The 14,523-nt window shown below is 44.1% G+C and overlaps 1 protein-coding gene and 1 long non-coding RNA gene across 12 annotated transcripts in view; one reads left to right on the top strand and one right to left on the bottom strand.

Moving 5' to 3' along the window:
- The window catches only part of Pdzd2 (PDZ domain containing 2), a 354,997-nt gene that overhangs the window by 151,133 nt on the left and 189,341 nt on the right, over positions 1-14,523 (top strand). Inside the window, exon 1 of one of the 11 annotated variants that reach the window (XM_078017058.1) lies at positions 5,849-6,344. The exons of the other annotated variants lie outside the window; for them this stretch is intronic. The gene's annotated coding sequence lies outside the window, so the exon portion shown is untranslated. Of the gene's footprint in view, positions 1-5,848; positions 6,345-14,523 lie in introns of those variants that run through there. 11 annotated transcript variants of the gene reach the window in all.
- Positions 3,929-6,790, bottom strand: LOC110598171 (uncharacterized). The gene is made up of 2 exons (XR_002484017.3): positions 6,256-6,790; positions 3,929-4,832 (listed from the first exon to the last, which is right to left on the bottom strand). It is a non-coding gene; the product is annotated as an uncharacterized LOC110598171 (long non-coding RNA).

Consider the following 14,523-nt stretch of genomic DNA (forward strand, 5'->3'; position numbering starts at 1 on the left):
GTTTACTCAACCAGTATTTGCTGAATTCCTACTAGAAGCTTGGTGCTGTAAGAAAAGAGAAAGAAGATGGGAATTTACATTTTTAATAGATTTTTAAGAGCTTTTAGCGGCCACCTCTGCATATTTACATTTTGAACTGGATAATCCTTTGGGAGGCTGTCCTGTGCTTTATAGAATAAGAAGGGTTGTGTGGGAAGTTTGTAGGTCAATGGGGTTGTGAGATCCCATCCTGTTCCTCTCTTTTTCCTTCCTATCTATAAGGTGAGCAGTTTGTCCACCACACACTCCCTACCATTGTCATCTGGCACCCCCACCAAAATCCTAAAAGCAATGGGTCCCCTCAGTCATGGACTGAAACCTCTAAACCATGAGCCAAAATAAATCTTTTCTCTTTATGATTCATTCTCTCAAGCATTTTGTTACAGTGACAAAAAATCTGACTAACATACACTCTTATGATTGTAATAAGGATTTATTGAGGAACAGATGAGTGATGTGGCACACACCTATAATTCCAGCTACTTGAGAGGCCAAGGCAAAAGGATCCCAAGTTCCAGGCCAACCTCAGCAACTTAGTGTGACCCTGTCTCAAAATGCAAAATATAAAGAGTGGGGAATGTAGCTTAGTTGTAGTGCGTCTCTGGGTTCAATCCCCAGGACTACAAATGAAATGAAATAAAAATTAAAATGTAAAGAGCCTAGGGAAGAATTTGGCTTCCAGCAAGTCATCAGTAGATGTTAACTATTTTGTACTTGATTCTATTGGACTTCAGAGTTTAGAATCTCTACTATAAATAATAGTGACTTTTAAATCAAAGCCTGCAACTCCACCTCCCTTATTTATGGCAAAAACACAGTAGGTATCTTTGGGTTGGAAACCAATCTCTGGTCCCATGCACTGTTTCCAGGGTACCAATGTCAAATGGCTCAGCCCCTGTTGGAGCTGTGGGCTGTGCAACATTGATGACATCTTCCCAACGTAGATTCAAAGGGTCAAAGAGGCGGCACCAGCATTTGTTGAGACATCTGCACACTCATCCATCCCTTCAACCAACTTTACCAAAGATCTTTTTGATTCTGGGCATCATGTTTCTATTAAGTGCATCTGGAATGCCAGTAAGTCACCACTCTGTCCATGTGTTAACTGAAAGTTTATTGGGTAGAAATGTCATTGTTTAGTTTCAGGACAATTCCAACTTATTTATGTGGATTGTGTCAAAATACTGAGGTTTCTTTTCGTGCTTTGCTTGATGTCACAGTTGGGCTTTGTATGTATGGAGATCCCATGGCCTGGATGTGGTTGGGGAACTCCTGGGAATATCCGCTTTCTTCCTCTCTCCAGCTTTTTATAGCTACATAAGGTTCAGATCTATTAACAAACACTTGTATAATTACGCCCCTCTCTGTTTACGGACTCAGGATAAATTGTCTTGATGGGAAAATATCTATCCTTTGGAGTAATTTAGATCAAGCCTTTTTAGTTTTTGTTTGCATGTGGTTCATTTGCCCTTCTAAAAATCATTTTGATGTCTGTTTCATGAATCATCTACTGTGGATAAATGACAGTATTCAATAAGCCTCATTAAAAATCTCATCTTGACCTAAAAGTAGTTGGCATAAAGAAAATATGTGACCCATCCATATGCTTTCTCATGGAGCTAAATCAAAAGAAATAGTTGAGGGCCGGAGTTGTGGCTCAGTGGTACAGCGCTTGCCTAGCATGTGTTTGATCCCCGGCACCACATAAAAATAAACAAATAAAATAAAGGTATTGTGTTCATCTACAACTAAAATATATATATATATATATATATATATATATATATATATATATATATTTAAAAAGAAATAGTTGAGTTTTAAGATTCTTAGGGGACACCCATAGGGGACTCCCTGGAAATGATCCACCAGGGCCTTGGCCACCAGCGTGTTGGAAAAGTTTAGTTCAGCTCAGTTTGTTTTGAGCATCACAGTCAAAATACACTTGTATTCATAAATTCAACAGTCACAGAACCACGATATGCAAGGTGAGGCTGTTAATGGGAAAATTTTTCAATATGTTACTAAATTTCAATTTTATTAAAATAGACGTGACTCTCATTTGGATTTTTCAGCCCTGTGGAAGACAGCCATACACCCTCTGAATCAGAAGGTCAATTCCATCCTTCTCTGTTATACTGGGAAAAATTGACTGTGTTCCTCCAGTAATATAAACATGTAGAAGACTTGACTTTTAGTCCACTTGGGCCAAGAAGCGCGAATTATTTCCCCAGTGTTTCCTCCCTCTGAATAGCTAAAAATGCTTAATGATGGGAGGCAGTGTTTTAATTAAGTACACCCTTTTGAGTCAGACTAAATGTGTATGAATCGGGACTCCCAACATTTACCAGCTATGTTACTTAACCTCTTGGTGACTCAGTTTCTTTGTGTTAGAATAAAGCTAATAATTATTTCCACTTCACAGAGCTACTGCAAGAAAATAAATGAGAAAGGTAGCCTACATGAAATAGATTGGGCACTGTGCCCAACATAATTATAGTAAGAGCTTAATAATTCATAGCTATTATTATCATTATCATCATCAACTAATATTTCTTTGCCCACACAAAAAGCAATGCTTCCTGTATACTGAAACATAAATTTGAGAGTGTATCTATGAGATCTTCTTATCATCTATCCAGTATGTGAAGTTGGGCGTATTTTTAGAGGTACCCATTCCAATAAAGACACAGGCTCAGTGTGGAGATCATTACATTCTTGGGGCACCTTGTTTGTGAGTTAGGAACACAGAGACTCAGGGTCCTTGCTCCTACATGGATGGAATAACTATCATTCAAGAAGGGGATGGAGGTTTTTCTTTAGCGTAGCTTCTGCATAAACAGGCAAGACTCAGATGACATCTACATGGAGACTGCAAAGGAAGGCAAATGAGACTGTTCTGAAATCAAGTCAGTTACCATTAGGACAAGCAAGATAAATCCGACCCAGATTTAAAGTGGTATTTTGAGTCTCTTACCTCTTCTGTCCTCTGGAGAGATGAAGAACAGCTGGTCGGTATCCTCTGTATAATAACCCTTCAAATAGAAGACTGAGTTTGCCTTTAGGTACTTTTCCTCTCCAGACTAAACAACTCCAAGTCCTCTAACCTTCCCTCATAGATTCTATTTTCTGTCTCTTTAATCATTTAGGTTCTCCTTTGGAACCTTTCCAGTGTCTCACATCTTCCTTAAAACAAGGAACCTCAAAAGAGACACACCTCCTCATAAGATTCTGTCTGCTACCAAATTCTTTACGACAGGATAGGGAGCAGTGGGGTATTTCCCTTCCATGTCACCAGTGTGAACACCCTAGTGTTGGGTTGCCTGTTTCTTATCAATATGCAATGCAATTCCCATTTCATGCATGATCTTCCACGATCCCCATGATCCTCACCACTTTGTCTGGTTTTTTTTTTGAATGTAGATATTAAGCCTCATTTGAGCCCGTCCTGCTGATTATCACCCCCGAGGATACTACTTTGTAATCAGCCATCATGCTGAATTCTAAACTGTCTTTAATGAACCATTCCTTAATGTGTTGAAGCCACTTTGGATTCTCTTAACACATTAGCAGTTCCAACCTAAATTCCTGTTGTTCGTAGAGTCTGGGTGTGCATGGAGCAATTTCAAGTATTATTTAAACCAGACCCAGGATGAAATCTTAGAGTACATTTTAAGCACTACTTTGTTTACTGAGCCATTGATTTCTTTTCCAGGCAGCAGTGAAGCCTGGGTAGGGAAAAGACAGACCCGATCCTATCTTTCTGACCTGCTGATGAGAATGGCATATGCTTTTTAAAGCCTTCCTGAAGCTAAGATATTACGCAGATGTGGTTAGATTTTTTAATTCCCAGCAATACACACACTAAAGCGATATTAGGCAACAAAGATGGAGTGGGGGGGCAGGATATTTATTTACATTATACTTAAAGCCCCTGATTTACTTTAAAAGGTACTGATTTACACATCATAAATTACACACTGGATTGAAAGAATAAAGAAGCAACAGCATTAGGAAATCATCAGTGGAAAAGGCTCTCAGAAAGGAAGAAAAGGAGCACTTCTGGAATTATTTTAAAAATTATTCAATTTGAACATGGTTCCCATAAAACTTATCAAATACTGATTTGCCACATAAAAGGATGCTCATGAATCTGCTTAGAACTTCCACCCCATGTCAGGAGAGCTGGAAAAGGAGAGGGAGGAGGAGCTAGCATTCATTTTAATATGTGTAAGCCAGATACTTTGCATTGGCATCATGATACATCTGGCTTTTTCTGAAGTCATCAGCCTCTAACTTGCCTTGACCCAGGAATTGCAGTCTTCTGGGGACTGGCTGGCAAAGCTTGTCTCCCTGGACATGCATAGAGTTCTCCTCAATTCCACGAGGTGGTGTTGGTTGCAGTACACAACCTCCTTGAGATAGACTTTATCCTGAGGTTTTGTTTCCTTCCAGTACTTCTAAAGGAGGCATGCCACAGCCTGGCACTCCTGCCTGTTTCCGGTTTCCTCTTGCACTGGCCTGAATGAAGCAACTGGAGGTGGTAGTTCCAGGACTGGTAATTATGATGAGTATTTACCGAGTGCTCTTGGGATGCTTCTCAGAATGGGCAGATTTCCAGCCTGGGCTTGACATGGGCTGGCCTCTCCTAGGCTCTAATTACCCATTCCAGTGGCAGTAATGGTACTGGGAATTGAAGCCTTCCCTGGCCTCCTCCATTTTAATTAATTGCTTTGAATTCCACCAGATCTGTCCATTGCAAAGTTCATTTGCTTTTAGGGGTTGCTAGATGCCTAGGGGAAAAAAAAAATAGCTTAGAGACACAGGGGCAGGGTGGAAACCCGGCACGATTTTGGTGCAAACCCCAAGGAGAGGGGAGGGTGTATACCTGTCCATGCAAGTATGCAAGTCCCTGGGAAGGACTCACAGGGCTGGAGTGAGTTTATTTGTGCCATTTAACCCCAGGCGCTCTCCATACCTCCAGCTCAGCTTCCCCTGGGAGCTCCAACTTGGAGCCCTCCCCAAGCCAGGTGAAAATGTGTTTTGAGCAGAAGTTCCTTAATGGTTTGAGGTTTGGCACAGCAGTGCTCTTACTTTTCAACAAATGTTAGAAGTGTAAAAATGGAATAAATTTACTACTGAAGTTTTGAAAAAGCAATGAAAAGCGACTCCCCCCCCCACCCCCAAACCCCTCTCCTACTTTTAAGAAAAGCAAACACTCTTTTCCTGTCTTATTTGTATTACCATTAATTTAAGACAGGAAGCCCTCAGTGGGTGTGATGTAAACAATTGGGCCTCGTGGGTCGGGCTTCCTCATCAGTTTGCAGCTGGAGAGATGGTTGTGCAGTCCAAGCCCATTCGGGCCTCTCTAGGGGTTGACTTGCTGACTGAACCCGCTGAAGGTGGGAGGGGCAGGCGGGCAGGCGAAGGTATAAAGGAAATGCTTGAGTCGTGCAGTCACGGGCAATTGTAATTCAGGGGTGGTAAGTTTGGTTACTCCTGCAGAAAGGATCTGACCGGTGATTTCTGGAAAGTTCCCTGACATCCCACCCTGTGTGATAGTTGTGATTTTAGTACACACCCCCCCCCAAAAAAACCCATGCTTCTGCTGATTATGAAACTGAGTGGTTATGAAATGAATGATGTTAGGGAGGTGGAGCCTCTTTTAGGGTGGCTCTGAAAGAGAACTTCGGAGCTGGGTGAGGGTATCAGGGTGGGGGGGGGCGTTTTCTCCTTCAATCCTGCTCCCAGTTTGCAGCAGGAAGCTCCTGAGCCCTGGACATAAACAAAATCGCCTGCCTAAGAAACCCCCAAACTCCTTGCCATCCTTCCCGGGGCGGTTTCCTTTTCCCTGCGAGAGGAGGGGAGTGTCGGGGAAGGGATTCTGGAATGCTGTGGAGTTTTGACAAGTGAGCCCGGGAGTGCCGAGCCGCGTTAGGATTACATTACAGTCTTTTCATAACCTCCTCAACCGGGGCCCGAGGAGGGAGGGAGGGAGGGGGTCCTCCCACAGATCTGCAGCCAGGCGAGGGGAGCGTTCGGGAAGTCCTGCACGGATCCTGCTGCAGGACTGCCCGCCGCGGTCGGGACCTCGGGAGGGCGGCGGCCCGGGGCGGGGAACCGGCCTCTCGCCCGCCCCTCCCTCCCGACGGCCAGCAGGTGATTAGGCTAATGACCGGCCCCCGGGGGTGGCTCCACCCGGCCCCCACGGATTACCCGAGGCCAGCGGCTCAGGACGCAGTCTCCGAGGAAGCTGCGGGAAGGGGTCGGAGAGGAAGCCCCCCGAGGTGACTTCAGAACTGGAGGTAGGAATCTGCCTGGAAACCCCTCCCGCTCGCCGATCTGATCCGGGCTGCGGTGTAGACGGAGGCTGGATCCCTCAGCCTGGGAATTGAGCCACAGGAGGCACGAGACCCAGCAGCCGTGCACGCTCGCCTGCTCCCAGGTCGCTGGAGTGTTGTTTGGTTTTCCACCTGGGGATCTGCGTGTGGAGAGGCGGTTTGTGTTCCTCGGGAGGAGTGATTCGCAGCTCGTTTGTCAATTACTGGACGGAAGGAGGCGCCCTGTGTGTGTGTGTGTCTGTGTGTGTGTGTGATGGGCAGGGAGGGGGCGCGCACCAGGAGGAACCCCGAGGGGCTCCCGAGCCACAGTCCTCTCCTACACCTTTTGTGAGAGTGCTGAGGGGCGGTGAGGAGCTTGGCAGCCCAGGCACCTGTCCTTATCCCTGGCTTCTCACTTTGGCTAGCAGGCCAGCAAATCTGGGGCCGAACAAAGCTGTGTTCTCTATGGCAGGGAGCTGTGTTTATGACCCCACCAGAGGTCACAGTCTCCTTTGGGACAGATCTTTGCCCCAAACTACTGAACATCCTGCTTGGACCACAGCCCCGCCCACTGATTCACGAAATGTTTTGATTAGAGTATCCACTAATGAAAAGATCTTTTAAAGATGAAAGATGTTTGGAAAGATCATGGCATTTTTCTATCATGTAGCTTCTCTCTACTAGAGTTTATAAATACTAGGAGTGAAATGAAGTCAGTTTTGTCTCACGACATGAAGGGAAAGGAGGAGGTAACTTAAGCTGTCATTCTGGGAGAAAAGATTTTTTGTGAATGTAAACAATAAATGCTTTTCATAAAAATAGGTCAAGCTGTTTGATATAAGGGGATAGCATAGACTCTAATATGGAAGTACCTTAAAATACACAAAATATAGCACTACGGGCGCTTTTGCAAGTGTAAATTCACATTGCAGATGAATTTTAAAAATATAGTTAAAATTTTTAAAATATAGCAGAGAGCACGGTGGTACACACCTGTAATCCAGCAACTCAGGAGGCTGAGTCAGGAGTATTACAAGTTCAAAGCAAGCCCCAGCAACTTGTCTCCAAAAAAAAAAAAAAAAAAAGGCTGGGATGTAGCTCAGTGGTTAAGCACCCTGAGTTCAATGCACAGTACAAGATAGATAGATACACAGATAGATTGATAGATAAAGATGTAAGGCTTTCAGAGTCTCCAGTCAAACTAGGGCAGCTGTGGGATTCCAGGATGGCAGCGGGAGGTTCTGTCGAAAGAGGGGTTCTTAGATGGGCCACCACCTGAAGAAATTGAAACAAGACATAGAAGAGAAAGTGACAGAGAAAACCAACCTGGACTGAGGACCCGAGGCTCACTCCACTTGCTCCCAGGCTTGTGCTTTGAGGCTGCACAGCCAGGCATAACTGTCCAGGAGGTGCATTCAGCATCCCCCCCCACCCCCGCTCCAGCCCCATCCAGGGTGAAAGGGAGAAGGCGCAAAGCTGCAGAATTACTAAGCACTGCCTTTCAGTTTGCCTTCTTGCTTCCATAAATCACCCAATGCCATGCCTGGCATGGAGTTGAGCTTCCTTTCAGCCTATTGCTGCTGATTCCATATGCTCCAGCAGGTCACACTTGGGAATTGTTTCCTTGAAGGGCCCCCACTCCACCCTGACTCCTGGGACCTCCAGGTGTCTACTCTGTTGCCATGGTACTTGGCCAGTCGTCTTCATCAAGGCTTCTGTTTCCCAGGGCATTCATTACTCAGGCACCTGTGCTCTGCCTTCTAGAGAGTGGGCGCTCCAGGGTGCTGCTTGGGAATCTCTTTCTGAGTATTCTTACTCTCAATCTGAAACCCAATTCCTAGTCTGACCTTCTCTTCTTTCCCTCTTATATGTGTATCAAAAGGACACATATACATACTTTTAAAAGTGATACGTTTCTATAAGATTTATAACTGCGGACCCCTCACCAACCCCAATATCTATGCCCCAGAAACAATCACTTTTCAAGTTTTTGTACATTTCTTAGTGCCAAATGTATCCTGTCCTCTGGTTCACCTCTTGTCCTCTGGTTCTACCCTGGATTTGCTGACTGCACAGACACTATCATGGGATGTCCTTTCTGTATCATACTGGGGAGGCATTTTGTCTCTTTGTCAGGAGACATCTCCTGTCTTCTAAACCTCACGACTTTCTTCTTATATTCACTTTCTGAAAAACACATCTTCCGGAAGGAAGGTCCTGACAAAACCATATGTGAAGTGATTTTTTTGATATCCTCCAAGGTTAACGGACAGTTTGTATGGGATATGGATTCTATATTGGGGATCCCTTTCCCTTTGAATTGGGGAAGCACTGCTCTTCCAGATTTAATAGCTGTTCAGATGTCTGATGTCATTCTAAGTCCTGAGGCTTTGAATGTATTTCTCTGAAGGTTTTTAGGATTTCCTCTTTGTCCCTTGTAGTATTCCTTTCTCTTTGTAATGAGACTTCATTGTATCTCGGTGGTACTCTTTTTTCATCCACATTACTGGGCTTCCAGTGACTTTTCTCTGAAAGCTCTGCCCTTTTGTTCTGAACAGTTTTCTAGAGTTTTAAAAACTAAAATTTCCATTCCTCTCTTCTGTACCACTTATTGATTGGAAGGAAACTCTTATGGACTGACTCCCTTTCTTTTTCTATTACATTTTTCTGTCTCCTTTAAAAAATATTCTACTTCCAGCTGTGCATGGTGGTCATGAGTGTAATCCCAGCTACTCAGGAGGCTGAGACAGCAAAAGGATTGCAAGTTCAAGGCCAGCCTAGGCAATTCAGCTTTTTGTTGTTGTTGTTTGTTTGTTTGTTTGTTTTTTAACCTTTCCTCAACAAGACTTTGTCCCAAAATAACAGTCTAAAAAGGGTTGGGGACACAGCTTATTTGTAGTGGTAGAGCCTTTGCATAACATGAGTAAGGCCCTGGGTTCAATCCTCAGTATCACACACATATAAAAAAAAAAGTACAGAAATACTTTCTGGGAAATCTCTTCATTTTATCTTCCAACCCATATATTCCGTTTTTATGTCTGCCATCAAATTTCTAATTCCCAAGAGCTCCTTAAAGATCTGTGATTTTCTTACAGCCTCCTGTTATTGTTTCATGGATGAAAAGCTGCTCAACTCTGCAGATCTCATTACAGCTTCTTTGAAGTATTTCTCTCCTCCCTGCATTGTTTCTGTTTCCTCTGATTTCCTCTTAGTTTTGTTTTTGTTTTTTAATCTCCTCCATGTAAAGACTTTCCTCACTTGTCCGATGATCCCTAACTGACTACTAAAACCCTAACTGTAATGTCTGAGAGGATGGAACTTGCACCCAGAAATAGCTCCCTTCCAAGAAGGCGACCCAGGAAAATCTCAGAATCCAGAACAATGCCTGGCACACAATAACTTCCCAGGGACATTTGCAGAGTAATGGAATGACGTATGATCTTGCTAGGTCCCAGGTGGTGGTGATTATTAAGAGCTCTGCAGGTGACTTGAATGCACAGCTAGTGCGGAGGACCTCTGCTATAGAATTAGCTTGCTGGTGGTTTTACTGGAGGACTCTCTCATTAGGAGAGGATCTTGTATCTGGAGAAACTACCCAGGTAAAGAGAAATCTTCAAGACACCGAAGAGTTGATTGGTTGTAGCATTCTGGAAGCCAGATGGAAAGAAGACTAGGAGTCTAGCCATTTGGTATGGAGACTTTCTCTTATCCTGCTGTATTTAGAGTGGTATGCCTTCCACAAAGTTGGTGTCTCCAATCCATAGCTGTCCCGACTCAGTAGAGCAAACAGGTCACAGAATGCAAGCCCTTACCAGGGATCAACAATTAAGAGAGGGATGTGGCGGTCTGATGGCTTCATATTCAGATCTTCAGGGTGCCCTCCTGCTTTGGGGTGGGTCCCCTGCTTCTTTGGTGCATGGTGCTCACAATTCCAGAGCCTCTCTGGAGTTCTGGCTGTGAATCCCAGACTTCCCACACTGCTGGGCTAAGTTTGGGCTTTCTCTCATCTACAAAGTCAGTTATCACTAGTTTGTGTGCTTTCCAGCAGCCAAAATTTTGTTGAAATCGTTGTTTCTCTTGTTCTCTTTATTTTTGAGAGTTTAGTGCTCCTCCCTTCCCCAAGCTTTTTAAAAATCCTGTACTCTCCTTTTACTCCATCATGCTTACTGGCAAGAGTCTCCCTGCCTGGGACCCCGCTTTGACTTGGAACCCTCCTCTCACTTCTTTCTTCAACATTTATACCCTGATACTGCAGGTGCCCACTTGGCATGACTATGCAAATAGGCCACCACCCCATACTGAGGGATTGCCCCCAGGGGTACAGTACAACTGAGCTACGTCTCCAGCCCTTTTTATTTTTTAATTTTGAGATAGTCTTGCTAAATTTCCCAGGATGGCCTTGAATTTTCAATCCTCCTGCCTCAGCCTTCCAAGTAGCTGGGATTACAAATATGGGCCACTGTGTCTGCCTAGACCATGTTATACTTTGATCTCAGCCAGTAGTGTTTAAAATTGCCCCAACAGGGTGGTTGTTGAGCATTTATATTGATGTGCCCGAGAGTCCTCCATTTGGTCATTATGCCGCTGCTTATGGATAAAGTATCAGGCAGAGGGCATTTGATCCTGTGGCTTATCGGGGCTCCATTTGTAAGAATAGCTGTCCAGCATGTTAACTTCTTTGAATTAGGGTCATGCTCGTTTCCCTCTTTGGTCTTCACCAGCAGCCCCTTGGTGGGTGGAGTGGATTTGAACTGGGAAGCATTGTTCTCTGAGATGATTAGCCCATTCCGGTCTGGTGCCTCCATGCCACACCCCAGACACAAGTGTAGGAAAGGGCCTGCCACCCAATCCTGGCAGTGGGGTGTGAAGACCTCCAATCTGTTGGGGAGATTTTAGGGAAGGTTTGCTCATTCCTAAGAAGGACACAAATGGGTGGGTCCCTTTGCTTCCTCTGCATGTTGCCATCTTGAGCTGCTAACAGGTCTTGCTTCCCTCTTGGGACGAAGCCAGCGTGCAGGAGAAAGCAGGTTGTAGAAAGCCCCAGAGAAGCCCCTCGAGCCCCTCCCCATGCCCCCTCTCTTCCGGTCTTATGAGATGGTTCAGTTCCTCCCTGTTTAAGCCATTTGGAGTCAGGGTTTGGTATCATTTGCTGCCAGACTGATGCGGATGGAGATTTATTTATGCCCCGCCTTATCTCCAAAAAGAATTAAGGAGCTCACTCGGATCTGAGCAGTCTGATTCCTCATTTGATTCTTATTTTGATTCCATATGAGAGTCCTCTCGACTCTGCTGTTTTCTAGGCAGATGAAAGTAATTTCACTCTCTCTTCCAACTTCAAAGGTAGGAATGACTATGAGACATTTGGGGGTAAAAAGGTTTCTTTGCTTTGGAGCTTGCTCGCCAGTCCCCATGTGAGAACGTCCCAGGCTGTCTCGGCAGCGGAGACTGTTTTAAAATGACATGGCACTGCTGGAGTGAAAAGCCAAACGGTGGCTCTGACTCACCCCTGCCTGCACACTGGCCATTGTTCCCTCTGCCTTCCATCCTTTGTGCATGTCAGCCTCTGGGAAGCCTTGAAGATGAAATAAACTCCGGAAGTGCTCAGTGGCGTCAGGAAGACCAGAATGCAGGAGAAAGTGGACTGTTCATTTCTGTGTTTTCCGGTTGGGCTCAAGTGCAGTGATGCCCTCTCTCTCTCTTTTTTTTTTTATGAATGAAAGGCCTATTGGAGCCATTCCATTCCTCCTAGAACATTGGTGTGAAAGGAAGTTCTTAATTGCACTTAGCATTGTACCATCATTTTCCTGTTTATATCTTGTCTCCTACTAGACCCAAATTTTAGGAATGCAATTTTTATATTATAGCCAAATTTTGTTGAGCACTTACTACTTACCGGGTACTGTTAGAAGCATCACATATATGAGCCTATCTCATCCTCACGAGGATTCTGTGAGCAGAGATTCAAATCTCAGCTGCTGTAATCCCAGCAGCTCGGAAAGCTGAGGCAAGAGGATTGCAAGTTCAAATCCAGCTCTAGCAATTTAGTGAGGCCCTAAGCAACTCAGCGAGACCCTGTCTCTAAATAAAATATTTTTTAAAATGGCTGAAGATGTGGCTCAGTGGTTAAGTACCCCTGGGTTCAATCCCTGATACAAAAAAAAAAAAAAATCACCAATCTGGTTCTGGAGCCTACTAAATACTATATAATGTGTATACTTTTCACTATGTAATTCATTATTTTATCCTGAACACCTTTATACCATTGGCAGTATATAATAGGAATTCAGGTGTTATGGTGAATGAATAACACCAGGATTTTTCATCGTATCATAGACACTCATTAATTGTATTGGTAGTGAATTTTCCCGAAGAGGCAAAGGACCATAATATGGGCAAGTCTCCTCCAGATCTGACATATAAGTAGCATGGGTATAAGAGCTGAGACTGTCCTGAGGAATCTCAAACACACAATCACTAATTGGGAGGCGACCACGAGGCATTTTATTTTTAATTCAGCTTTTCCTTCTCTTCCCTCATGTTACCTTTCACCCCCTAAACCTCCACCCCTAGAAGGGGCGCTAATCCCAGTTCCAGATTTCCATTGCCATCAGTAGAATCCTGCACAAAAGCAGATACCATTTTGGAGACACTAATATTTTGGAATCTTTTTCCAGGGGAGCCTGTTAAAGGTTAGCATCAGTTGGCAGAGAATCGCTGTGTGAAAGTCAGATCCCTGAATTGCTGCCTGCTGAGTGCCGTCTCTCAGGTGGTTTCTCATAACATGTCTTATTACGCTTTGGAATCAAGAGATAATATATGACTTTCATTCGTTATTTAAGACTTTTGGCTGACCTCCGAGATTCTTATTTCAATTGCCAACCGATAAAATATATAAATGGAAAAATGCATTAGTATGCAAACTTTGGAGTTGGTTTTATCATTTGAAATTGGGGGGAGGCCTGTGTGGATAGATAAAAGAATACTTGTGAACCAATTTTGTCTGGTTAGGAAGCTGTCTTCTGAACAGTTTCACTTTTTAGGTCCTTTGGAAACAAATACACTATGTCTTAAACAATACCAAATGTCCTGAAGAAGTTATTTGCACTTCAAGAAGTTCCCATTTTAATAAATTAACTATATCTGAGATGTTCTAGAAGACCTTTATGTTTCCCTTTAGATCGATTCTGTGGTGGGAGCCATTGTGCAGAACAAATTATTTTTTTTGAAAACTCAAAAGTGTATTTGTCCTCTATACAGCATAGTTATGGACATGTTCTTGTTCCTCCCGGTCCCCAAGGTCAGTTGCCGCCTTCCTCTATGCCATGTGGATCACTTGTATGACCTGCAGCATCTGGGTTCTCCTGCCTTCTCTTTCTGCTTGGGTTCAACCAGTGTGATCTGTTAGTGGGAGGCAAGAGGAGAGAGCCTCAGGGTATTTATCCTTCCCCTCACTGTCCTGCCTGCCTGCCCAGCTGAGGTTCTAACAATGGCTGACTTCTTCCAAGTTCTTGAGGGGCAGCTCACTTTCATGGCTCCAGCTCCCACACAGACCACTACCAATGCTTCCTTCCCTTGCCTTTCAGATCTAGAGGTAGCAACCATTTCCCATGGTTGCTGGCCTCTGTGTGCTGCGGTGCGCCCTGCCTGACACTTCTGTAAACAGTCCCCTTTAATTAAACCTTTCTGATCGTGCCTTTGGATTCCTGCTAGACCCTGACAGCACACCACGTCCATCTCTTTCTCATTTACAGTCTTAATTGTCAAGTCTGGCTCTAAGATGCCAGTTCCATTCACCACATTTGAATTGGAATCGTACCTTGTCTGAGATTTGTCATCTTCTGCCTTTTCTTGGTTTGCTAGTCCCAGGTGGCTGTGGCAAGTGAGGAAGATTATTCTACCCTCTCCCTACAATGTCTAGCACACTGCCTGACCAAGGTCATAACACTTTGCAACTCTTGAAGTAAAATAACACATCTGGGAATGTGTGTATGTGAATGAATATGGTGCACTGTGTCTGTTAAAGAATTTTCTTTTTTAAAAAAAATGTATTTCTAGTTGTAGATGAACACAATACCTTTATTTTATTCATTTATTTTTTTTTATGTGGTGCTAAGGATCAAACCCAGTGCCTCACATGTGCTAGGCAAGCGCTCAGCTGCTGAGC

This window comes from Ictidomys tridecemlineatus, chromosome 1, assembly GCF_052094955.1.
Source record: "Ictidomys tridecemlineatus isolate mIctTri1 chromosome 1, mIctTri1.hap1, whole genome shotgun sequence".
Taxonomy (NCBI): domain Eukaryota; kingdom Metazoa; phylum Chordata; class Mammalia; order Rodentia; family Sciuridae; genus Ictidomys; species Ictidomys tridecemlineatus.